The sequence below is a fragment of the Rhinatrema bivittatum genome, chromosome 8, assembly GCF_901001135.1.
Source record: "Rhinatrema bivittatum chromosome 8, aRhiBiv1.1, whole genome shotgun sequence".
In the NCBI taxonomy this organism is placed as follows: domain Eukaryota; kingdom Metazoa; phylum Chordata; class Amphibia; order Gymnophiona; family Rhinatrematidae; genus Rhinatrema; species Rhinatrema bivittatum.
The window spans coordinates 103907491-103932486 of record NC_042622.1 but is presented as its reverse complement, the minus strand read 5'-3'; the positions used below and the strand labels follow the sequence as shown (position 1 = coordinate 103932486).

At 41.7% G+C, this 24996-nt stretch overlaps 1 protein-coding gene across 9 annotated transcripts in view; it reads right to left on the bottom strand.

Moving 5' to 3' along the window:
- LOC115096830 overlaps positions 1-24996 on the bottom strand; it is a 219963-nt gene that overhangs the window by 41918 nt on the left and 153049 nt on the right. Inside the window, exon 3 of one of the 9 annotated variants that reach the window (XM_029611997.1) lies at positions 2461-2525. The exons of the other annotated variants lie outside the window; for them this stretch is intronic. The gene's annotated coding sequence lies outside the window, so the exon portion shown is untranslated. The remainder of the gene's footprint in view (positions 1-2460; positions 2526-24996) is intronic. 9 annotated transcript variants of the gene reach the window in all.

Below are 24996 nucleotides of genomic sequence, written 5' to 3'. Positions count from 1 at the left end.
AATCATCTCCCCAACCAGTCTCTCTCTCTCTCTCTCACTCACACACACACACACATTGACGCACACAAGCACCCTCCCTGACTCTCATATATACCACACACATACAGAAGCACCCTCCCTGTCTCACATACATGAAGCACCCTCCCTGTCTCACATACACATTACACTCTCACAGAAGAACCTTGCTTTCAGACTTGCAACATTTTTCACTTTTACTAAAAGTGAAAGTGATGCTCCCAACGGTTAAATAAGAAAACCACATTCCTATCAGAAGGCGAGATGACACCCTTCCTTCAGGTTCTGTCCTCCCACCACCCACACTGTACAGCTTCTCTTGTTTTACGCTTTCGGGCAATAAAGCAAGTGTCTGTTTTCAAACTATCAGTCGTATGATTATTCATGTGGGAGATATGGAACAGAAAGACATCCTTAGTCCGCTTCCTTTTTAAATGGGAAGATTCCAGTCTTAGTCATTTAACAATATACATTTTCTAAAGGTTTTAAAAAAAAAAAGCAAAATCGTTTCAGATTCTATTCTAGTCTTCATGCTTAAATTATGCTTAAAAAAAAAACAAAAAACCCACTTGGCATCAGTATCTTAAATTTGTGATTTTGCTGAGATGAACATTTTAAATACTTTAATTTTTTTTGCTTTAGTATTTGTCTCTACCCATTTTAAGTTGAATTTTATTTTCCAGAAGAGGGATACTTAAAATTCAGTAATTTAATCTTTCATCCAACTTTTCAAAAGTTCAGGTATATGTATTATCATATTTCATTTTTTTTAACTGGCAGATTCCTTTCTCACATACACACACACTCACAGAAAGAAGATCGGCGCCGAGACTTAGGGGGCGCCGCGGCAGGCAGCCAGCTCTCGACTTGCCCTGCCTCCCCGCCAGTGCTACCCTCCCGACGCCCCCCTAGTGGTCCAGCGGAGGTCCCAGGAGCGATCTGCCGTTCCCAGAGCCTTGGCTGCCACTAAGCAAAATGGCGCTGGTGGCCTTCAGTCCCTACGTTGTGACAGGGGCGAGTCGGGAGCTGGCTACCTGCCGCGGCGCCCCCTAAGTCTCGGCGCTTGGTCTCCACTTAGGCGAGTTGGGGGCTGGCAGAATTTTGAAAAGGCACTTTTTGCCCTTTCAAAATTGTGCTGCCTGCCGCGGTGCCCCCTAAGTCTCGACGCCCTAGGCACAGGCCTAGCTCGCCTAGTGGTTCCTCCGGCCCTGCCAGTGAGGGTATCTTGTTGAGCATAAAGATGTTCGACAGAGGAGGCCAACGCCTCTAGGAACCACTGCTGTTCCTGGATCTTTAGAGCCAGGGCCAGACATGGGCCTACTGCGGATGGGACACACAACATTTCTGATGAGCATTTGTTTTTGCTTACTGTTAATTTTGAAAACTCTAAATAAAAGTTTAAAAAAAGCACTCACTAAAATTTCTCCTTGCTAACACTATTCTCTGCATTGCCCTGTGATAGCTTTGTGTACACTTATGCAAAGCTTACCGCAGATTTCTTAGGGGCTAAAACCCATATTACTTAAATGAGTAAGGTTAGTGCTTAAAAACCCATGCTAAAAGCAGAGTAAAAACCTGCAGTAGGCTCAGTGTGGCTTATTACATCAGCCCCATGTCCATAAATCTGCTTCTAAAATTTGCCACTGTGCATGGAACCAGTGTCCACACACACACATTGCACCTGTTTCAGAACAGGTGTAATTTTGTGCATGCTTTCAAAAATCAAAGTATGTGTTTAAATCATTTCCTTACCCAAACTCTTTCCCAGCATGCCTCTTAGTAGTATGCATAAAAATACACTTAAAAATCACTTCTATGCGGACTTTTATACGCAGCCCCTCCATGCTATTTTTTAAAAGGCCTTTTATACACTGAAAATTACCCTTATAAAATTTTATTTTCCTGTTACTGTTATGTTAATGGGAAAATTAGACTACTGTGTTTTCCATTCCAAGCTGAACAGAGTAGTTTTCCTACATAATTATTTCTGGTGTGAGGAAAATAAGTGCATAGTGTGGGCTGCTTTCCAGGTATCAAGTTGAATTATTAGTAAGACATAAAAGTAAACCTGTGGTGTACATGGAATTACATGGCCAGCAGATGGCGCACCAAGACTAGGTTGCGCCAAATGGCTATTTCTGAAATGATTCAAATAGTTAAGAGTGAATTTTCAAAACATTTAAGTGCATAAAATGTGCATTTGCGTCCATAAGTAGTTTTTTATAAACATCTAAAAGTACAAAGTAGATTTTAAAAGCCTAGCTTATGCATCTGCTGGGGATGCAGACACAAGTTGGGCTTGCACATGCTAACCGAATTTTAAAAGCCACCCAGATGCACGCGTACCTCCCGACATGCGCACATCTCACTCGATTTCAAACAGGGACACGATCAGAACATGGGCATTTTGGGGTGTGGCCAAGAGATGTGCGCATAAATACTTACAGGCCCTGGCGCAAACCCAGACCCTCTGCTGCAAAATCTTTACTTCTGCTATGGAGGAGGTGTAACTGTAAAACACAAAAAAAGACAGCCATTTCGGAGAGGTTTAAAGGGTCTGGGGTAACTGGGAGGCTGCAGGCTATTAAACCAGGAGGGGTTTGGAGGACCTAGCTCAACACTGGGCAAACTGACGGACGGACTGGTGAATCTGGTCGTGGCATGGATGTGCGCCAGTTTTAAAATACCCTGACTTACATGAAAGAAACCCAATTTATGTGCCTGGGTACCCACACACTTAAAATTGTATGCACATGTATGCGGAGCCAGTCTATTTTATAAGATGGGTGCACATCTCCGTGCAAGTTATAAAATGGTCACATATCTGGGCTTGTGCCAGCATACACGTGCCAATTCGTGCCCGCACACTGAGTTGAACGTTACCATCTCGGTGCGTATTTTTGGTTTTGTGTACCCATATGCACATGCAAAAAAAAAGGGTAGTTTAGGGACATTCTGGGGTGCGGCCAAGAGGTTCTTGCATAAGTTACTATTTTATAAGACTTACACACGTACATCGGGCGATTTATTCGCATAATATTGCGCCTGCTAATTATCTTACACAATTGATATCATACTTGCCTATTATTTACCACTGGTTGGGTGGGAGGTGTGAGTGAACTGGGGGGAGATGAGAGTGAAGAATTAGGAGAGTCTCGATGATCTGGAGAAGGACTGGGTGAACTGGTACAGGTTTTGGCAAACTGGTGATTTCAATTATGCTCATGTGTTTTAAAATTTACTGATTTCCCTACATAAAAGCAGAGTTTTAAAATAGGTATGAAAAGTATGTGCTTTCAATGCATTGCAGGAAAATACTTGCATATGTTTGGGAACACATATGCGTGTATTTTATAATTTATGCAGGCTCTAAAAGACTGTAGTAGATCTCTTTGCTCCTCGCCCCCCCCCGCCACACACAAGCCCCGGGAGGGTACACAGCCACTAATAATGCTCCTTAATGCTAATTGAACATTTTGAAGCAATGCAGCTACGTAACAGAGGAGAATTTTGCACTCACAGATGCCGTGTCTGAATGCCAGTGATACCATTAGGGTAAATTTTTAATGATGGTCCTGGTCAGATACAGTTCCTGTTGTTGAGTGCAAAGGTTTATAAGAGCTATAATCAGGAATGGTACACATGGATTGTTTCTAGCTCTTTGTAAGAAATGGAACAATTATGAAACAGGACAGGGATAAGGCATTGTTGTAAATTCCACCCAAGCAGTCAAGATGGCCCACTCACAGCTGTACCCCAAAACAGCTACTCACTTTCTGATGCTGTCTAGCCACTGTTAAATCTTCACAGGGGAACCTCCCTCTCCTCCCCCTCCCCCTCCCCCTCCCCCCAAACTCCCAGGATCTTCCACGGGAGTCTCCCCCTGCTTTGGGAGCCTGGAATTCTAATTTACGCCACTGCAATAAATATCTTGTATTGTTGCAACCTAGTTTCTGTATTTGGAGATACCTACAGCTATTAAACAGGGCATGGCTGATATTTATTTTAAAAAATGTATACCGCACTCAGTGAAGTGATTGACTCTTGGTAGTTTACAATAAAACATACATAAAATTGCACATATTAAAATAAATAATATACAGTAAAAACTATTGCATATACATATTTTACAAACAATACAATTACTTGGGTCTGTCTTGACAGCAAATACAACACACTTTTGCATGAAGAAGAGCAAATTTAAGACAAGCTGATCAAGAAAAAAAAACCACTGCTTCCACTTCCACCAAGTTTGCATAATATGTTAATGAGAAGAGTAATTTTTCATACAGCCGGCACAGTCTAAAGTCTGCAGATACTTTTTACTAGCAGATTTTAGCCAGAAGTTTCAAAGTTCATTTATGCGCATCAATCTGCTTTGAAAATTTGCAGTTGGGTGCATGACCAGTGCCGACATATGCGACTATTTTTGAAAAAATGTAAAGTATGTACGTAAGGTCTGTTCATGCCCCAACTCAGTCCCTGGAATGCCTCTTTGTAGTACGTGGAAAAGTACACTCAAAATGGCCAATGTGCATACTCTTCCATGCACAAACCTCTGGGCAATTTTCAAAAAGCCATTTACATCCATAAAACCAGAGTGTATGTGCGTAAATACTTTTGAGAATTACCCCCCTACATAACAAAATGGTCTGTGTGTTTTGCTCTGTAATATAAGCTGGTGGTTTGAGCCTTGAAGGGTTTCGTTTTTCTAGCTCGGGTCGGGTTTCAGTTCAGGCACTTCGTGGGAAAGCTCGTTTTCCCATGGATCGTTTTTCGGCAAAAACGAATCTGGAACCCGAACCCGAAAAACAAATTTTAAAAAAATCTGAATCGGCAAAAAAACCACTCTAACCCTTCACATTTATTGTATTACAACCCTCCCACCATCCCAATCCCTCCCCAAGACTTACTAAAAGCCCTGGTGGTCCAGCGGGGTCCTGCTAGCGATCTCTCCCTCCAGGCCGTCGGGCTGTCGAGCCTGCTACGAATCAAAATGGCGCCGATGGCCCTTTGCCCTTACGATGTCACAGGGGCTACCAGTGTCATTGGTTGGCCGCTGTCACATGGTAGGAGCAATGGACGGACGGCGCCATCTTGTGCTCCTACCATGTGACAGGGGCCAACCAATGGCATTGGTAGCCCCTGTGACATAGTAAGGGCAAAGGCTATTGGCGCCATTTTGAATACTGGCAGCCGACGACCCGAGTGCAGGAGATCGCTCCAGGACCACCAGGGACTTTTGGCAAGTCTTGCGGGGGTCAGGAGTCCAGGAGCCCAGCGGGGGTCCTGGAGCGATCTCCTCCAATCGGGCCGTCGGCTGCCAGTATTCAAAATGGTGCCATGCATGTACTACCCATATTTGGAATCAGATTCTTAATAAATGTTCCTTCGATCTAATGGTACTTATTATTGAAACCACTAAACAATTGCAAACTTCCCTGCAGGACGATCTTTCAAACCAGTTGGATATTATTAAGACCACGTCTCCTGCTGAAGTGTTTATCAATGGATGGCCAAACATCGTCAACAAACTCCGAGGAAGGTTACATTCGCCCACAATTCCTCGGGCGATTCATCTGGCGAAGAGGTTCCTTCTACTCAGTTGAAACCCAATCGGGGAGATGCTCCACCTGGACCGGTACATCCTACAGGATCATCTGCTTCTACACGTTATGCTTCAATTGCCTCTTATTTTTGGACTCAGGCCAGAAGCCTCCAGATCCGGGACAAACGTTTCGGGAAGATCGCAACACACGTTTTCGAGCCCGAGGCGATGTACAAACCACTCAGCGTGTGACCAGAGCGACTAGGCAGTTGGCAGATCCCTGGCAATAGAACCAGCAGCAATATTTAACCTGTCTTCTCAAACTTTATCTAGCACTGAACTTGGGGTTCTGGGGAAGGGTTTATTTTTCATCCCGACCGCTAAATGTAATGTTTTCGACTTAAAAGTGCATCTGTATCACTTCTTTAGATCCCTTAAGTTAAAGTTGTTTTTCGCTGATTCTCCTGCGAGCCGGGATGAATCGCTTGTATATGTAAAATCCAGATGGACTCCACCCGGACCCATAGACCCGCTAATCTTAGCCTTTGAAACACTGGTGAATCAGGATGTGCAGAGTTTGGTGTCCAGCCATCATTACACACGTTTTAACTTATCTAAAGATGAACATTTAGCTGTCACTAATCTTGAGAGGGATCAGTCTATTGTAATTAAACCCGCCGATAAAGGGGGCGGGATAGTCGTCCAGGACAAAGACCAATATGAGGCTGGGGTGTATCGCCAGTTAAATGACCCTTCCTTTTATCTCCCTCTACCCTGCGACCCCACCCCGGATCTCCTGCAGCAGATTAAAATGGTGGTTCAACAGGCGCTAGAGGCTAGAATAGTTACGCCCCGGGAGGCTAAGTTTCTGTTGGCAGAATCCCCGATAACACCTGTGTTTTACACTCTTCCTAAAGTCCACAAGACTCTGGAGAATCCACCGGGTCGTCCTATTGTGGCGGGGATCGGGTCACTTTTGGAGCACCTTTCCCAATTTGTTGATCTATTTTTAAAACCATTTGTTCCCAATATACGGTCTTACATTTGTGATTCATCCCACCTCATTTCAATTTCGGAATCCACATCCATTCCAGCGGGGTCCTCCTTTTTTGTCACACTGGATATTGTCTCACTTTATACGAACATCCCTCAGTTGGAGGCATTAAAGATTGTAGAGGATGTTTTGAACTCACAACAGGTTCCTACATCTTTCTTAGTGACACTAGCAGAATTGGCCCTAACAAAAAACTTTTTCCGTTTTAAAGATACATTTTACCATCAGATCAAGGGCACCGCCATGGGGGCCACTATGGCCCCCAGTTTAGCATGTTTATTTGTGGCGAGATTTGAAGAATCTATTGTTTACCTGTCTGAATGGTTTCATTTCATTCCTTTATGGTTGTGGTTTATCGACGATGTACTTCTTTTTTTTTTTTTTTTTTAATTTTTAATTTTGCACTTTTCAAAATTTGATACAATCAAACAATTTTACATAAATACCGGAGTGAGAGTTACCAAAAACAATTATTTATCCAAAAGAAAAGACATTCTCTAATCTTAGAAGTCCATACCCATAAGTACTATCCTCCTTATTACCAAACTAGTAGGAAGGGGTGCCAGAGCAAAAATTTTACAATAAAGAAAATACAAAAATCTAAACTTATAAAGAGAGAGAGTACAGAGTTTTCTTGCAATATTACAACTATTAATTAGATGGTACTTCAGGCTCAGTCCCTTGGTTCCTTCGATTTTCAAGGTATTTAGCTAGTTGTTCAGGTTCGTAGAATATAAATTTTCCAGTTACATCTTTTAACACACATTTACAAGGAAACCTGACATTAACTTGAAGCCCAAAGGTTCTTGCTTGATTAGCAAGAGATAAAAATTTCTTTCGCCTCACCTGTGTCTCTGGTGAGACATCAGGGTAAAAACCCAGACTTTTTGACCTAAATACAGCATTGATCTTTTTGTCAAAAATATCTTTAACACATTATCTCTATCTTCTAAATTTTTAAATTTTACCAATAGCGTCCCACGCATCTCTACTTGAGAACTATACGACGTTTCTATTAACTCCGTCACGTTCAATGAAACTCCTTCTGTTGGTATATTTCCTTGTGGGAAAGTTTCTCCTTTTTTCAGTAAGAAATAAGCTTTATGAATTAAAGGTAATTTTTCTGGTATTATTGATAGTACCTCTTGAAAATAATTTTTCAATTGCTCCTTAGGAGAAGTCATTTTACATTTGGGAAAATTTATTATACGGAGGTTGTTATATCTCAAAGAGTTCTCGATATTTTCCACTTTCTTTTCAAGCAAATTCTCTCCTTTGATTATTAAAACTTGCACCTTCTTGATCTGGCTTATTTCTTCCTCTATTTTATCATTGTAAACCGGCATGATGTGCTTCACGAATGTCGGTAAATAAAAGTTAATAAATAAATAAATAAATAAATATTAGTAGAATGTTGATTTATTTCTGGGGTCAAATTTTGCAGAGATGTTTGTAGATCTTTTATATTAGAGGATAGATTTAACATGGATTTTTGCATAGTCATTATAGCTTGCCAAATAGATTCATTTGTTACAATCTTAGGTTTCTCCAACGGCATAATAGGTATTAGTTTCATAACTTGGGATTCAGAAATACCTTGAATTTCTTGGTTCCTCGAGACCTTAGCCATTTCCACAGCCAATCCAGCTTCTCTTTCGCCGGCCTCGGCACATTTTACACCCCCATTTTCTTCCACTCGGGGAGATGAGGTAAAAAACACCTCATGTTCTTCTAATACTGCCGTTCCTCCCGTTGCTCCCTCTCCGATTGGGCTCCCTTCTGAGAACGCCATCCGTCCTCGTCTGGAACCTGGGTACTCAACGCTGTCGGCGTCTCCGGGTGGGGTGGGGGTAGTTGGAGCCCCAGGACGTAGCGTAACATCTCCCAGGGGCAGAGTCGTTTGCTCTCCGCCTTGCTGCCCAGCGGGACTCTCCGGGGCTTTTTGCTCTGGTGCTGGGTGAAACCCGGTCAGCGTTGTCTGCACAAGCGCGGGTCTCGAGGGGGTCGGGGCTCCCTCTCTCACCCGACCTTTCCGCTTCGTGTGCAGCATCACACGGAGGCCTCCACGGGAAAACAAAGTTACCAAGAAAAGCAACGCTTCAGGACCTCACACCACAGCAACTCTCCCGGACGCCATCTTGACGACGATGTACTTCTTATTTGGCAGGGGACGATGTACTTCTTATTTGGCAGGGTACAGTTTTTGATGTTTCTAGACTGGCTTAACTCCCGTGATCAGAATCTTCAGTTCAACTTTTGTATACATCCTTCACAGATAGCCTTTTTGGATATTCTAATTTCGGTACATGATGGCCAATTTGTGACCACCATATACCGAAAAGAAACTGACAGAAATACTCTGTTATCATTTCATAGCTGTCACCCAGGGGCCCTAAGGAATAATATTCCTACGGACCAATTCTTAAGGCTCCGTAGACTCTGTTCGACTCGTGTTGAATTTTTGGAGTAGGCTAACCTCATGTCCGTACGGTTTTAATCCAGAAGTTACCCCAGACGGGTGGTGAGAAATGCCTTGAAGCGTGCACTATTTGTAAACCGTGACCTGCTTTTTCTCCAGCAGTCTCGTGCATCTGATACTGTAAATAACTGTATTTTACCCTTCTCTGTTCTAAGTCGTCAAGTTACAAATATTGTTCAGAAGCATTGGCAATCCCTCTCTTTACACCGTCTGTTTCAGGGACCTTTAGGTTTCACGTATCGAAGAGGGAGAAATTTGCGCGATAGGCTTATTCATGCGGACTTTAACTCAACTAGTGTCGTCCCTATATCCTCAGCTATACATAAACCCTGTGGTAACTGCTCTATGTGTAGTCATACGGCATCCCTCTCGTCATTTATACACCCGGTCACACAAAGAATTTTTTCTCTAAGATCTGCCTCCGATTGTACCACACAGGGAGTTGTATATATTATTAAGTGTCCATGCCCTCTGCTGTTCGTTGGAAAAACATCAAGAATGGTAAAAACGCGGATGATCGAGCATTGCTCTAACATTCGGAATGCCCGAGAAAATGAACCTTTGGTCGAGCATTGGGCCCAGCATTCACACACCATTTCTGATCTGTTCTTCTGTGTAATTGAAGTGGTTCCCTGTTCCTCCCGGGGCAGGAATTACGCTGAACAACTCGGTCGGAGAGAACAAAGGTGGATCTTCTTATTAGACACAGTGGTTCCTAAAGGCTTAAATCATGATCTAGAATGGTATTTCTTCACGTAATCATTGGGGTTTTGAGTGACACCCGTTGATCTGACTGCTAGTTGCGCTTCAGGGATGGGGCTCTTTTGATTGGCCCCCCGGAACCACATGACCGGTTCACCTGAATTTGCGTCAACTCTGTAGGGTTCAAATACCTGTTTGCTCCCAGGTTTTATGCACTCCCTGTCAAGTGTAAAGATATTCTGCACTCAGGTAGGCTGAACCTATGTATATTTGATATGCTGTAAGTTGTATCGGCATTAAGTCCATTGTTTTGTCCTGATCCTTTTATGTTTTTTACAGCTTACCTTGTGAAACGCATGTTCCCTCCCGATGCAGCCCTAGGCGAAGCACGGGACCGTGTCAGGGGACGCTTATAAGTTGTCTGTACTGTAAGTCAGTGGAGTTGCCGGACTAAACAATAAAAGAATTTGATTCTCAAATTTGCATTGAATCAGATTGATTGGGACTCAATATAGAAGCTCTGCACTTTCGTTGTGGATAGTAATTGAAGTCTCCCATTATTACCACACTACCAATTTGGTTAGCTTCCCTAATTTCTCTTAGCATTTCACTGTCCGTCTCACCATCTTGAGCAGTTGGACAGTAGTATACTCCTATCACTATAGTCTTCCCCGACACACAAGGGATTTCTACCCATAAACATTCAATTTTGTATTTAGTCTCATGCAGGATGTTTATCCTGTTGGACTCTATGCCATCCCGGACATAAAGTGCCATACTCTGTCATTGCGATATAATTTGTACCCCGGTATAGCACTGTCCCATTGGTTATCCTCTTTCCACCATGTCTCTGAGATGCCAATTAAGTCTATGTCATTATTCACTGCTACAATTCACAATGAGCACCAAGTTGTTATGGAGGAATTCCTGAAAATCTATGAATATTTTATTTATTTATTTAGCACTTTTATATACCGAATTTCCAGTAACAGAATTACTAATCAAGTCGGTTTACATTCAAAACAATAAATATGACAAGGCGATGTCTTACAATAAACAGGTAGATTGAACTTGGAAAACAAAAACTGGGGTTAACAACATAACGTAAAAGTTATGGGGCCTAATGTGGGCTGGAGTTGAGAACGGGTGATGGGCATAAGGCTAGTTTTTTAATATTGTTCTATGGGGGAGTCCAAAGAAAGGGATCATAGGTTGGAGTTCGAATAGAAGCAGAAGTTAGGAGAATGCTTGGTTGAATAACCACAATACAAATCCTCCATTATAGATTATTTGTTGAAAACTTTAAACCTTCTAAATCCCGGATCAGGGTAAAAAGTTTAAACAATTCTTATGTGTGTTTTCAAGAAAAAATATTTAAGACAAAGAGAGGAACGTTTCATATATTATTGTCATAAATCCCCACCATGGGTAATGTGACTATAAAGTATAATCATCAACGGACCCCCTCCTTCCAATGTTTTTCTGAAAATGATGAACACCAAGTGCTAACTTTTAACGTGTATTTTTTTTTTAAAGATTTTTTTTCTGTTACTAAATGGTGAAAGAACTTTCCTCCAAAAGATATAAAGCAACGATTGTGAATGTCCCGGCAAAATTATAATAATCCCGAAACGGGTATAGTAGATGATGTTAATGCTTATGATCAAAACCTTAGGCATAAAAGATTTTCAATAAGGCTTAAACACTAAGCTCTTGCAACATCCCGACTTATCTGATGTCTGTGATGGGTCACCAACGCAGCCACGTTTCAGGTCCATCCAGGGACCTTTCATCAGGGGTTTAAACCTCCTTCGAACATTCAGTCGGTGGGTGTTGAATTGGTTGCCTGCACAGGTCTCACATCTAGGTGTCGATCAACTCTATCCGGGTATGACAACGCTGAAGTTCAACGAATTTCCCTTTTTAAACTTGGTGGAGTGATAGCCGCGTAACCAATCCGTGTAAGCTCTGAGGTCACGACATACAAATGTGAATAGCCAATAAGAAAAAACACGCTGCTTTCAATGCTGACTCGCGGTAATTTTTTGAACACCAGAAATTACAATATGGAATTCCAATCCAATAATTCATTCATGCCTTGACGGGCTTGTGATTTTAATGTAAAAATCCAAAAGGCCTCCCGCTTGTTCAAAAGCCTAATCCGATCTCCCCCGCGGGGGGAGATCAGCACCTGATCGAGGATCGTCCATTTCAAATCAGTAAAAGCATGGCGCTGCTGAACGCAGTGCAGAACAATAGGAGCTGTCATTGTCTCTGTGTTCAATTCAGACTTGTGCTCATTTAAGAGTATCCTGATTTTCCTGGTGGTTCTTCCGATGTATATCTTTGGACAAGTACACATAATAAGGTATACAACAAATTCTGAATCACAGATCACAGGTTTTGATCATAAGCATTAACATCATCTACTATACCCGTTTCGGGATTATTATAATTTTGCCGGGACATTCACAATCGTTGCTTTATATCTTTTGGAGGAAAGTTCTTTCACCATTTAGTAACAGAAAAAAAATCTTTTTAAAAAAATACACGTTAAAAGTTAGCACTTGGTGTTCATCATTTTCAGAAAAACATTGGACGGAGGGGGTCCGTTGATGATTATACTTTATAGTAACATTACCCCTGGTGGGGATTTATGACAATAATATATGAAACGTTCCTCTCTTTGTCTTAAATATTTTTTCTTGAAAACACACATAAGAATTGTTTAAACTTTTTACCCTGATCCGGGATTTAGAAGGTTTAAAGTTTTCAACAAATAATCTATCATGGAGGATTTGTATTGTGGTTATTCATAGATCATTCAGTGCTATACATTCTAATTCTCCCTTCTTACTTCTTAGACTTCTGGCATTAGCATACAAACATTTCAAAGTTTGTTTTTTGTTTGTATTTTCATTCTGTTTTTTAATTGATAGGGATAAGTTAGAATTTTTTAGCTCAGGTGAGTTTTTAGTTACAGGCACTTGGACTACTTTTCTAATTATTGGAACCTCACTGTCGGGATGCCCTAATTCTAATGCATCATTAGTATCCTTCGAAGATACCTCTCTCCGAACCATGCGCTGCTGAGCGACTGTCGGCTTTCCCCTTTGTTCTAGTTTAAAAGTTGCTCTATCTCCTTTTTAAAGGTTAGCGCCAGCAGCCTGGTTCCACCCTGGTTAAGGTGGAGCCCATCCCTTCAGAAAAGAAGGGATGGGCTCCACCCCCAATTTCTTACAAAACTGAATACCTCTTCCTTGCACCATCATCTCATCCATGCATTGAGACTCAGGAGCTCTGCCTGCCTCTGAAGTAGTGCGCGTGGAACAGGGAGCATTTCAGAGAATACTACCTTGGAGGTTCTGAATTTCAGCTTTCTACCTAAGATCCTAAATTTGGCTTCCAGAACCTCCCTCCCACATAAGAACATAAGAAATTGCCATGCTGGGTCAGACCAAGGGTCCATCAAGCCCAGCATCCTGTTTCCAACAGAGGCCAAACCAGGCCCCAAGAACCTGGCAATTATCCAAACACTAAGAAGATCCCATGCTACTGATGCAATTAATAGCAGTGGCTATTCCCTAAGTAAACTTGATTAATAGCCATTAATGGACTTCTCCTCCAATAACTTATCCAAACCTTTTTTGAACCCAGCTACACTAACTGCACTAACCACAAATTACTGGAAGGATGAGCAAATACTTACACAAATGACAACTATAGGTACTATAGGTACTGTAGTAACATGAGCAAGGCTTTCAGCAGGCTTTGTTTTTGCAGCTTTCCAGCTAGGATTTTTTGTTTTAAATTAATTTTTAACTTCAGCAACATAACTGACAACTCTCATAATGTCTTTTTCCTACATTAATTTTACATGCTCTTTTGAAAAGAAAATGGCATAGCTGCTTAATTTTGGAACAGCTATGTTTAAAAGAAAACTATGCAAAAAAAAATTCTGTAAATATCTATAATAAAATACAAATAACAACCCCCTCCCCATCCTTTTATTTGATCTTTACTTCGTGGTTCCATTCTTTACTGAAGGCCACCATGTTATGATGAGTAACTTACCATGGTATATATTGCTGCAGGTAACCCAGCTATTAGGTTTTCCTTAGACTGATTTTCCCATAAAGCAGAAACCATCCTTGCGAAATTCAGCATCCCCTGCTTGAATGATCCTAGGTTTGCATTGACAAGCTTGCTCACATCTAAAGCTGTTGTGTTGCAGAAAGCTTACTGCAGTTTACAAAATTATTATTGTATAGGTATTGAATGCCTAGGCCATATTCAGGGCATGACAGCAGAATACAAAAGAACATAAGATGTGCCATGTAGGGTGAGACCAAAGGTCTATCGAGCCCAGCATTCTGTTTCTGGCTGTGGCCATTCTGGGTCACTAGGAAGTACCCAGCAAATTCTGAAGAAATAGAATAAATCCATTTCTTGTTGCTCACCCCCAGGGATGAATGGTCGCTTTCCCAAGTTTACCTGGCAAATTATTGTTTATGCATTTTCCCTCTAGGAACTTGTCCAAACCGCTTTTAAATCCAGCTATGCTAGATGCCTTGTCTTCTGGCAACAAATTCCACAGCTTGATTGTGCATGGAGTGAAAAAATGTGTTCTCTAATTTGTTTTAAATCTGCTACCTTTTGGTTTCATGGAGTGTCTCCTAGTCCTAGTCCTAGTCCTATTTGATAGAGTAAATAATAATTCCCTATTTACCTGTCCACTCCACTCATAATTTTATAAACCTCTGTCATATCCCCACTCTGTTGCCTCTTCTCCAAGGAACCTTTTCATCCCCTTTATCATTTTTGTTGTCTTTCTATGTATCTGTTCTAGTTTTGCTATATCATTGTTGAGATGGGATGATCAGGACTGCACACATTACTCAAGGTGAACTTGCAGAAAGAAGGGAATGTTCAGTTGCTCTATGCACCAGATCTCCTATAAAAGCCTATTGCAGGAAGCTGAAATCTTGTAAGGAGGTGCTGTTATAGTGAGGGGCAAGAATGAGGGTCAGTGGATTTAGTAACTCAAGTCTTTCCAATAAAGAGATTCCAGATCATATTTTTTTAAGTAAATCTTTTGGATTGTAGAAGTATTTCCTCGCAGCATATTGTACATATTATTATATAGTGTTGATCATCTAGGAGAATCCATCAATCTGAACTCTATGCACATCTGCCAAATTTCCCTTTTCTGAGAATTCCTTGCTTTCTAATGGAATCTTATTCCCTGTCATCAGCCTCAACTACTGCAACGGAGTCACTTCCAAACAGTAGACCTCCTTCTAAAGAGCTTTTTTTTATTTCATGTTTTGGTTTGAAATCTTCACTCCTACCACAGAACAACTAACAACCGCAGACCTTGGCAGCTGAGTGCACAGAGTGTGTGGTACACTTCAGGGGCATGAGACATTCACAGAATATAAACACTTCCTCTCAGTCTGACAGCATAACTTTGGTCAAGCAAAAAAAAAAATGTTAAGGTTATTCCAGTGATATAAGTCCATGGCTTCCTGGGATTTGGCTTTTGTTCCTGTTTCATTATTTATTTTAAACTCATCCTGAGAACGTTTTGGGAAGGAGACTTTTTTAAAGAGGAACCTAAAACCCCTAAACAAATTTATATGTTCAAGTTAATCTTTTTAATTGCGTGAAGTCAGTTCTTAAAGTTTATTTTTCACTGCTGGGTACCTGTGGAAAGTTTTGGTACATATACTGGAATATCTGGCATCCAGTAAAAAGGGCTCATTCATGCTAATGCACTTTGTTGTACATTTTAAATATTTTCTGAAGCAGTTTGCCTCATCATGTTTGCTTTCCTTAATGCTGGACTAGCTTACTTAAGTTTGCTCATCCGAGGAAGGTTACATTCGCCCACGATTCCTCGGGCGATTCATCTGGCGAAGAGGTTCCTTCTACTCAGTCGAAACCCAATCGGGGAGATGCTGCATCTGGACCGGTACATCCTACAGGACCATTTGCTTCTACACGTTATGCTTCAATTGCCTCTTATTTTTGGACTCAGGCCAGAAGCCTCCAGATCCGGGACAAACGTTTCGGGAAGATCGCAACACACGTTTTCGAGTCCAAGGCAATGTACAAACCACTCAGCGTGTGACCAGAGTGACCAGCCAGTTGGCAGGTCCCTGGCAATAGAACAAGCAGCGATATTTAACCTGTCTTCTCAAACTTTATCTAGCACTGAACTTGGGATTCTGGGGAAGGGTTTACCTTTCGCCTGACCGCTAAATGTAATGTTTTCGACTTAAAAGTGCTTCTGTATCGCTTCTTTAGATCCCTTAAGTTAAAGTTGTTTTTCGCTGATTCTCCCGCGAGCCGGGATGAATCGCTTGTATATGTAAAATCCAGATGGACTCTACCCGGACCCATAGACCCGCTAATCTTAGCCTTTGAAACACTGGTGAATCAGGATGTGCAGAGTTTGGTGTCCGGCCATCATTACACACGTTTTAACTTATCTAAAGATGAACATTTAGCTGTCACTACTCTTGAGAGGGATCGGTCTATTGTAATTAAACCCGCCGATAAAGGGGGCAGGATAGTCGTCCAGGACAAAGACCAATATGAGGCTGGGGTATATCGCCAGTTAAATGACCCTTCCTTTTATCTCCCTCTACCCTGCGACCCCACCCCGGATCTCCTGCAGCAGATTAAAGTGGTGGTTCAACAGGCACTAGAGGCTAGAATAGTTACGCCCCGGGAGGCTAAGTTTCTGTTGGCAGAATCCCCGATAACACCTGTGTTTTACACTCTTCCTAAAGTCCACAAGACTCTGGAGAATCCACCGGGTCGTCCTACTGTGGCGGGGATCGGGTCACTTTTGGAGCACCTTTCCCAATTTGTTGATCTATTTTTAAAACCATTTGTTCCCAATATACGGTCTTACATTCGTAATTCATTCCACCTCATTTCGATTTTGGAATCCACATCCATTCCAGCGGGGTCCTTCTTTTTTGTCACACTGGATTTGTCTCACTTTATACGAACATCCCTCAGTTGGAGGCATTAAAGATTGTAGAGGATGTTTTGAACTCACAACGGGTTCCTACATCTTTCTTAGTGACACTAGCAGAATTGGCCCTAACAAAAAACTTTTTCCGTTTTAAAGATACATTTTACCATCAGATCAAGGGCACCGCCATGGGGGCCACTATGGCCCCCAGTTTAGCATGTTTATTTGTGGCGAGATTTGAAGAATCTATTGTTTACCCGTCTGAATGGTTTCATTTCATTCCTTTATGGTTGCGGTTTATCGACGATGTACTTCTTATTTGGCAGGGGACGGATGTACAGTTTTTGATGTTTCTAGACTGGCTTAACTCCCGTGATCAGAATCTTCAGTTCAACTTTTGTATACATCCGTCGCAGATAGCCTTTTTGGATATTCTAATTTCGGTACATGATGGCCAATTTGTGACCACCATATACCGAAAAGAAACTGACAGAAATACTCTGTTATCATTTCATAGCTGTCACCCACGGGCCCTAAGGAATAATATTTCTACTTGCCAATTCTTAAGGCTCCGTAGACTCTGTTCGACTCGTGTTGAATTTTTGGAGCAGGCTAACCTCATGTCCATATGGTTTTTATCCAGAGGTTACCCCAGACGGGTGGTGAGAAATGCCTTGAAGCGTGTGCTATTTGTAAACCGTGACCTGCTTTTTCTCCAGCAGTCTCGTTCATCTGATACTGTAAATAACTGTATTTTACCCTTCTCTGTTCTAAGTTGTCAAGTTACAAATATTGTTCGGAAGCATTGGCAATCCCTCTCTTTACACCGTCTGTTTCAGGGACCTTTACGTTTCACGTATCGAAGAGGGAGAAATTTGCACGATAGGCTTATTCATGCGGAATTTAACTCAACTAGTGTCGTCCCTATATCCTCAGCTATACATAAACCCTTTGGTAACTGTTCTATGTGTAGTCATACGGCATCCCTCTCGTCATTTATACACCCTGTCACACAAAGAATTTTTTCTCTAAGATCTGCCTCCAATTGTACCACACAGGGAGTTGTATATATTATTAAGTGTCCATGCCCTCTGCTGTACGTTGAAAAAATGTCAAGAATGGTAAAAACGCGATGATCGAGCATTGCTCTAACATTCAGAAAGCCCGAGAAAATTAACCTTTGGTCAAGCATTGGGCCCAGCATTCACACACCATTTCTGATCTGTTCTTCTGTGTAATTGAAGTGGTTCCCCATTCCTCCCGGGGCGGGAATTACGCTGAACAACTCGGTCGGAGAGAACAAAGGTGGATCTTCTTATTAGACACAGTGGTCCCTAAAGGCTTAAATCGTGAGCTAGAATGGTATTTATTCACGTAATCATTGGGGTTTTGAGTGACACCCGTTGATCTGACTGCTAGTTGCGCTTCAGGGATGGGGCTCTTTTGATTGGCCCCCCCGGAACCACATGACCGGTTCACCTGAATTCGCGCCAACTCTGTAGGGTTCAAATACCTGTTTGCTCCCAGGTTTTATGCACTCTCTGTCAAGTGTAAAGATATTCTGCACTCAGGTAGGCTGAACCTATGTATATTTGATATGCTGTAAGTTGTGTCGGCATTAAGTCCATTGTTTTGTCCTGATCCTTTTATGTTTTTTACAGCTTACCTTGTGAAACGCGTGTTCCCTCCCGATGCAGCCCTAGGCGAAACACGGGACCGTGTCGGGGGACGCTTATAAGTTGTCTGTACTGTAAGTCAGTGGAGTTGCCGGACTAAAAAATAAAAGAATTTGATTCTCAAATTTGCATTGAATCAGATTGATTGGGACTCAATATAGAAGCTCTGCACTTTCATTGTGGATACTATTGGCTGAAGTGCAGCGGACGCTCTGTTGTGTTTTGGTTAGACTTCAATTACTCCAATATTGACTGGGTAAATGTATCATCGGGACACGCTAGAGAGATAACGTTCCTGGATGGAATAAATGATAGCTTTATGGAGCAATTGGTTCAGGAACCGACGAGAGAGGGAGTAATTTTAGATCTAATTCTCAGTGGAGCACAGGACTTGGTGAGAGAGGTAACAGTGGTGGGGCCGCTTGGCAATAGTGATCATAATATGATCAAATTTGATTTAATGACTGGAAGAGGAACAGTGTGCAAATCCACGGCTCTCGTGCTAAACTTTCAAAAGAGAAACTTTGATAAAATGAGAATAATTGTTAGAAAAAAACTGAAAGGAGCAGCCACAAAAGTAAAAAATATCCAAGAGGCGTGGTCATTGCTAAAAAATACCATTCTAGAAGCACAGTCCAGATGTATTCCACACATTAAAAAAGGTGGAAAGAAGGCAAAACGATTACAAGCATTGTTAAATAGGGAAGGTGAAAGAAGCTATTTTAGCCAAAAGATCTTCATTCAAAAATTGGAAGAAGGATCCAACAGAGGAAAATAGGATAAAGCATAAACGTTGGCAAGTTAAATGTAAGACATTGATAAGACAGGCTAAGAGAGAATTTGAAAAGAAGTTGGCCGTAAAGGCAAAAATTCACAGTAAAAACTTTTAAAAATATATCCGAAGCAGAAAGCCTGTGAGGCAGTCAGCTGGACCGTTAGATGATCGAGGGGTTAAAGGGGCACTTAGAGAAGATAAGGCCATCGCGGAAAAATTAAATGATTTCTTTGCTTCAGTGTTTACTGAAGAGGATGTTGGGGAGGTACCCGTAATGGAGAAGGTTTTCATGGGTAATGATTCAGATGGACTGAATCAAATCACGGTGAACCTAGAAGATATGGTAGACCTGATTGACAAACTGAAGAGTAGTAAATCACCTGGACCGGATGGTATACACCCCAGAGTTCTGAAGGAACTAAAAAATGAAATTTCAGACCTATTAGTAAACATGTGTAACCTATCCTTAAAATCATCCATTATACCTGAAAACTGGAGGATAGCTAATGTAACCCCAATATTTAAAAAGGGCTCCAGGGGCGATCCAGAAACTACAGACCGGTTAGCCTGACTTCAGTACCAGGAAAAATAGTGGAGTGTTCTAAACATCAAAATCACAGAACATATAGAAAGACATGGTTTAATGGAACAAAGTCAGCATGGCTTTACCCAAGGCAAGTCTTGCCTCACAAATCTGCTTCACTTTTTTGAAGGAGTTAATAAACATGTGGATAAAGGTGAACCGGTAGATGTAGTATACTTGGATTTTCAGAAGGCGTTTGACAAAGTTCCTCATGAGAGGCTTCTAGGAAAAGTAAAATGTCATGGGATAGGTGGTGATGTCCTTTCGTGGATTGTAAACTGGCTAAAAGACAGGAAACAGAGAGTAGGATTAAATGGACAATTTTCTCAGTGGAAGGGAGTGGGCAGTGGAGTGCCTCAGGGATCTGTATTGGGACCCTTACTTTTCAATATTTATTTATTTATTTATTTAACATTTTTATATACCGGGATTCATGTGAATTCGCATATCGTCTAGGTTTACATTGTAACTGAAAAACAAGCATGAGAGAATGCTAATTACATAGAACAGGGAATAAAACTTGGTACAGTATATGTGGGGAAAAAATATGGAACATAATAGAAAAAAGGGAAACAAAAACGTAACTTTATCTTATTATAAAATGTGATATTATAAGCTTGGTTTAAGAGTCTTTATTTATAAATACATATTTATATATATATTTATAAATGATAATATATTTATAAATGATCTGCAAAGAAATACGACGAGTGAGATAATCAAATTTGCAGATGACACAAAATTGTTCAGAGTAGTTAAATCACAAGCAGATTGTGATAAATTGCATGAAGACCTTGTGAGACTGGAAAATTGGGCATCCAAATAGCAGATGAAATTTAATGTGGATAAGTGCAAGGTGATGCATATAGGGAAAAATAACCCATGCTATAATTACACAATGTTGGGTTCCATATTAGGTGCTAGAACCCAAGAAAGAGATCTAGGCTTCATAGTGGATAACACATTGAAATTGTCAGTTCAGTGTGCTGCGGCAGTCAAAAAAGCAAACAGAATGTTGGGAATTATTAGAAAGGGAATGGTGAATAAAACGGAAAATATCATAATGCCTCTGTATCGCTCCATGGTGAGACCGCACCTTGAATACTGTGTACAATTCTGGTCGCCGCATCTCAAAAAAGATATAATTGCGATGGAGAAGGTACAGAGAAGGGCTACCAAAATGATAAGGGGAATGGAACAGCTCCCCTATGAGGAAAGACTAAAGAGGTTAGGACTTTTCAGCTTGGAGAAGAGACTGCTAAGGGGGGATATGATAGAGATGTTTAAAATCATGAGAGGTCTAGAATGGGTTAATGTGAATCGGTTATTTACTCTTTTGGATAATAGAAAGACTAGGGGGCACTCCATGAAGTTAGCATGGGACACATTTAAAACTAATCGGAGAAAGTTCTTTTTTACTCAACGCACAGAGGATGTGGTTAGTGCAGTTAGTATAGCTGTGTTTTAAAAAGGATTGGATAAGTTCTTGGAGGAAAAGTCCATTACCTGCTATTAAGTTCACTTAGAGAATAGCCACTGCCATTAGCAATGGTATCATGGGATAGACTTAGTTTTTGGGTACTTGCCAGGTTCTTATGGCCTGGATTGGCCACTGTTGGAAACAGGATGCTGGGCTTGATGGACCCTTGTTCTGACCCAGTATGGCATGTTCTTATGTTCTTATATCCAACTTTCTACTTAGAACTTGTGTGCCTTGTCACAAGGACAATGAGGGTGAATATTCTTTTTTGAAGGGTGTTTGTATAAAATGATAAACTAAACAATGGGGTTTTGATATTTTAAATAAATGCGTGGGTAGTAGTGATGCAGTTAGGTACGTTGGAAGATATTTTTTTTAAAGTACAAAATTAAGTAAATTGCGGTATATTGTTTTTACCAGTGATTCTCAACAGGTGTGTCACGAAGTCCCCGGAAGTGTGCCACAGAGCCAGCAGAAGGCTGATCTTTCATCAGTCTGGGCAGGAGTTGGCTGACTTCTCTTTTATTGGACATAACAAAAAGCTACTCTTGCTTCCTTCTCCTATTTCTGCCAGTGGAAGGTTGTTCCCTCCTCCTTCACACAGATCAGAGCGCAATATCACCAACTCCTGTTCATATGGGCCTGGCAGGCCACCAACTTTATCTTCCCCTGCCTGGCATGGCAGTGAGGCTGCTGATGCTCTCTTCACCTCATGGGGCCTGGATGTGAAAGAAGAAACATGAGGGAGAGAAGTGCATGCTCTACAGATCCGCTGCTGCTGCTGCTGCTTCTTCAACTTCCTCTTCTCAATCCTTCTTGCCATCATCTACTGTTGATAAAGAGGGAGGGAGACTCTGGATTGGACTGAAGTCTTTTCTTCTGGCTGAGAGCCAGAAGGAGGAGGAAATGTACTGGGCAGGAAGGCATGGGGAGATAGGGAGTCAGGAGTCTACTGGATAGGAAGGGCTGGGGGAAAGGAGGTTGGGGTTGCTGGGTAGAGAGAAGTGGAGGAGGGAGGGGTTGGGGGTTGTTGGCCAGGGAAGAGAGATGGAAGTGTAGAGAGAGATGTTGGTGTAGGGCTGCTGAGCAGGAAGGGTTTGGAAAGAGGTGGTCAGAGGTATTTTGGGTAGGGAAGGGCAGAAAGAGTTGAGTAGGGGAGAGAGGGAGCACAGGGAAGTGGATGTGGGGTAGGGGGTGTCAGAAATGTTGGATAGGGATATGAGCATGTGAAGGGACGACTGAGTAGTTGGGAGAGGGGAGGGGTGATGGGGCATGGAGGGGAGTGACTGGGTACAAGGGCCATAATATATCAGTTTTGAGAATATGCATTTCTTCTCTCTTTGAACTTTGCTTAGTAGAGGAGGAAATATATTTTTGTTTCTAGTCTCCAGTTTTGCACTGCATGCAGAAGGTGGTCTTTAAGTTTCCATTTCAGGTTTTGTTTCCACATTTGTAATTTGTGGTCTTTTATTCTATATTTGATGAAGGCAGGTCTGTCTGTGTTCTGTGTGCATGTGACTGAGATGAGGTACTTTACTAGATGTTTGTATCAGCCTTATTTGTTGTGTTTTCTCAATATGATATTGCACTGGTGGTAAACTGCTGCCTTTCCATGGGTAGGGCTATTGATGTTTCATTTCTTGGAGTTAGTGCTGCTGAGATAAGGCAGGTTTGATAGACACGTACAGAGGGGGGTTGTTTGTAATATTTTACAATGCACCTGGTAGTAGAGGGAGTTTTTGTATGGTGAGTTATACAGGGAAATGTCTTAGTTCTGCTCTGCACCCATTGTTAGGAAGCGGGAGATTCCTGTGGATGCAGAACATATGTTTACATTAAGTCCCATGATGGTTGTGTGCTCAGTGTGTCACACATGTGAGCGTCATCTCTCAGGTGTGTCCTGTTAGAAAAAAGGTTGAGAACCACTGGTTTATACTGTTCTATCCGGCTAACGTAGCCAGTTTTTAACTATAACCAGCTAACAGGGTCAATTTTCAAATTCTATTCGGGCCCTAGCCACACGATAACGCCATAACACCCGCGATAAATAACTCATTGTGAGATGCGTATGCAAATTATGCAAATTTTCTCAAATGGGAGAAGTTTAAGCGGAGTTAGGGCGGAGTGAATTAAAATGAGGGGTGCTCAGATTGCATGCGATAGGGTAACGCACCTTATTGTGGGTTTTAATGCTAGAAATAACTACACCTTTTTTCCTAGCGTTATGCCCGATACAGGATTTGAGCTAAAAACCGCAAATCCCATTTCAGGCAGGAGAGGGGAGGGAGAAAAAGAGAGAGAGAGAGAGGCACACATATTTGTCAACTTTTTATACCACTGTAATAGGGGCAACTAGTAACTTGGGGTGAGGTTTCGGTGGTGGCCTAGGTGTTAGGGGGCACTTTCACATGCACAGCCAGAGGTACGAGCAGCACAGTACGCATCAGTGAAGATTTGATGTGATTTGGAGTGATGAAAGGTAACAGTTCATTCCTCTGAAGGTGCATGTTAAACTGCCCCCCAAAACCTAGGCCACCACCGAAACCTCACCCCAAGTTACTAGTTGCCCCCTTACAGTGGTATAAATAGTTTACTTATATGAGAGCCTTATAAAGAGGTTCTCTCTCTCCCTCTTTCATGTGCATTTTGGTATCTTGAAAATTAACCTAGCCATGCCCCTTTTTATTGCAGGCACTATTTTTGCTATATTTATAGCAAAATGATAAATCTAGGTCTAAATTAGCTGGGTAACTTTATCTTCAAAAGATATCCAGGTTGGCTCTCCTACAGTTAAAAACATGAAACAAAATCGCAGGCTCCTTGCCCCCACCCCTCCCCTCCATACTACCCACTTCTCCTCCCTCTAAGCTCTCTCACCCACCCATTATGTCAATCGTTGTCCTGTTTACATGCTGGGACCACATTAGGATGCAATCCTAGGCACTTCCAGCATAGCTCTGAACAGCCACACCAGAAGCGGCTGAACAGTTACAGTGATAGTTTTATGCTTCCAGTGTGGCTTTCCAGAACTACTCTGGAAGCCCTTGCATAGTATCCTACTATGATTCCAGGCCTGCAAACAGGGTAGCCACTGAGGCACTGGGTGGGTGGGAAGGCTTGAAAGGAGGAGGGGATGGAGAGAGACAAGGAGGGAGGGAGGGGAAGAAAGGGAGGGCCGGCAGCATTATTACAGGTCCTTTAGTTTTGAAGGAGTATGGGGGGCTCTGGCTGCAGGGATTTTAAAGATTAATAGTGGTGGAGGGGTGGGAATCGGTCAAGGAGGAGTTTTTTTTGTTTTTGTTTTTTTAACTACAGGAGCAGCACTTAACCAAATATCTTTTGAAGATATTCAGTTAAGTTACAGATTCTCTGGCCACTGGAGGCTGGATAACTTTTGATTTAACCAAATATATTCAAATCTGGCTGGTTAGGTTTAAAATTATGTGGCTACAGATTGCTAGATAACTTTAATCAGAGACACTCAGAGGGACGTTTATCCTATTGAATATCTGGGACAAGTTATCCAGATAACTGTAACTGGATAACTTTTCCATTCTCTGGCTTACTGAATATAGGCCTCTGAATCTTTTTAGGTGATTTAAAAATCATTTTTTAATTAATAAACAGGTCCAAGAAGAAAGGTTCATTCACAACCTCATAGCGGGATGATCTAAATGCTGTTCTCTACTACAAGTT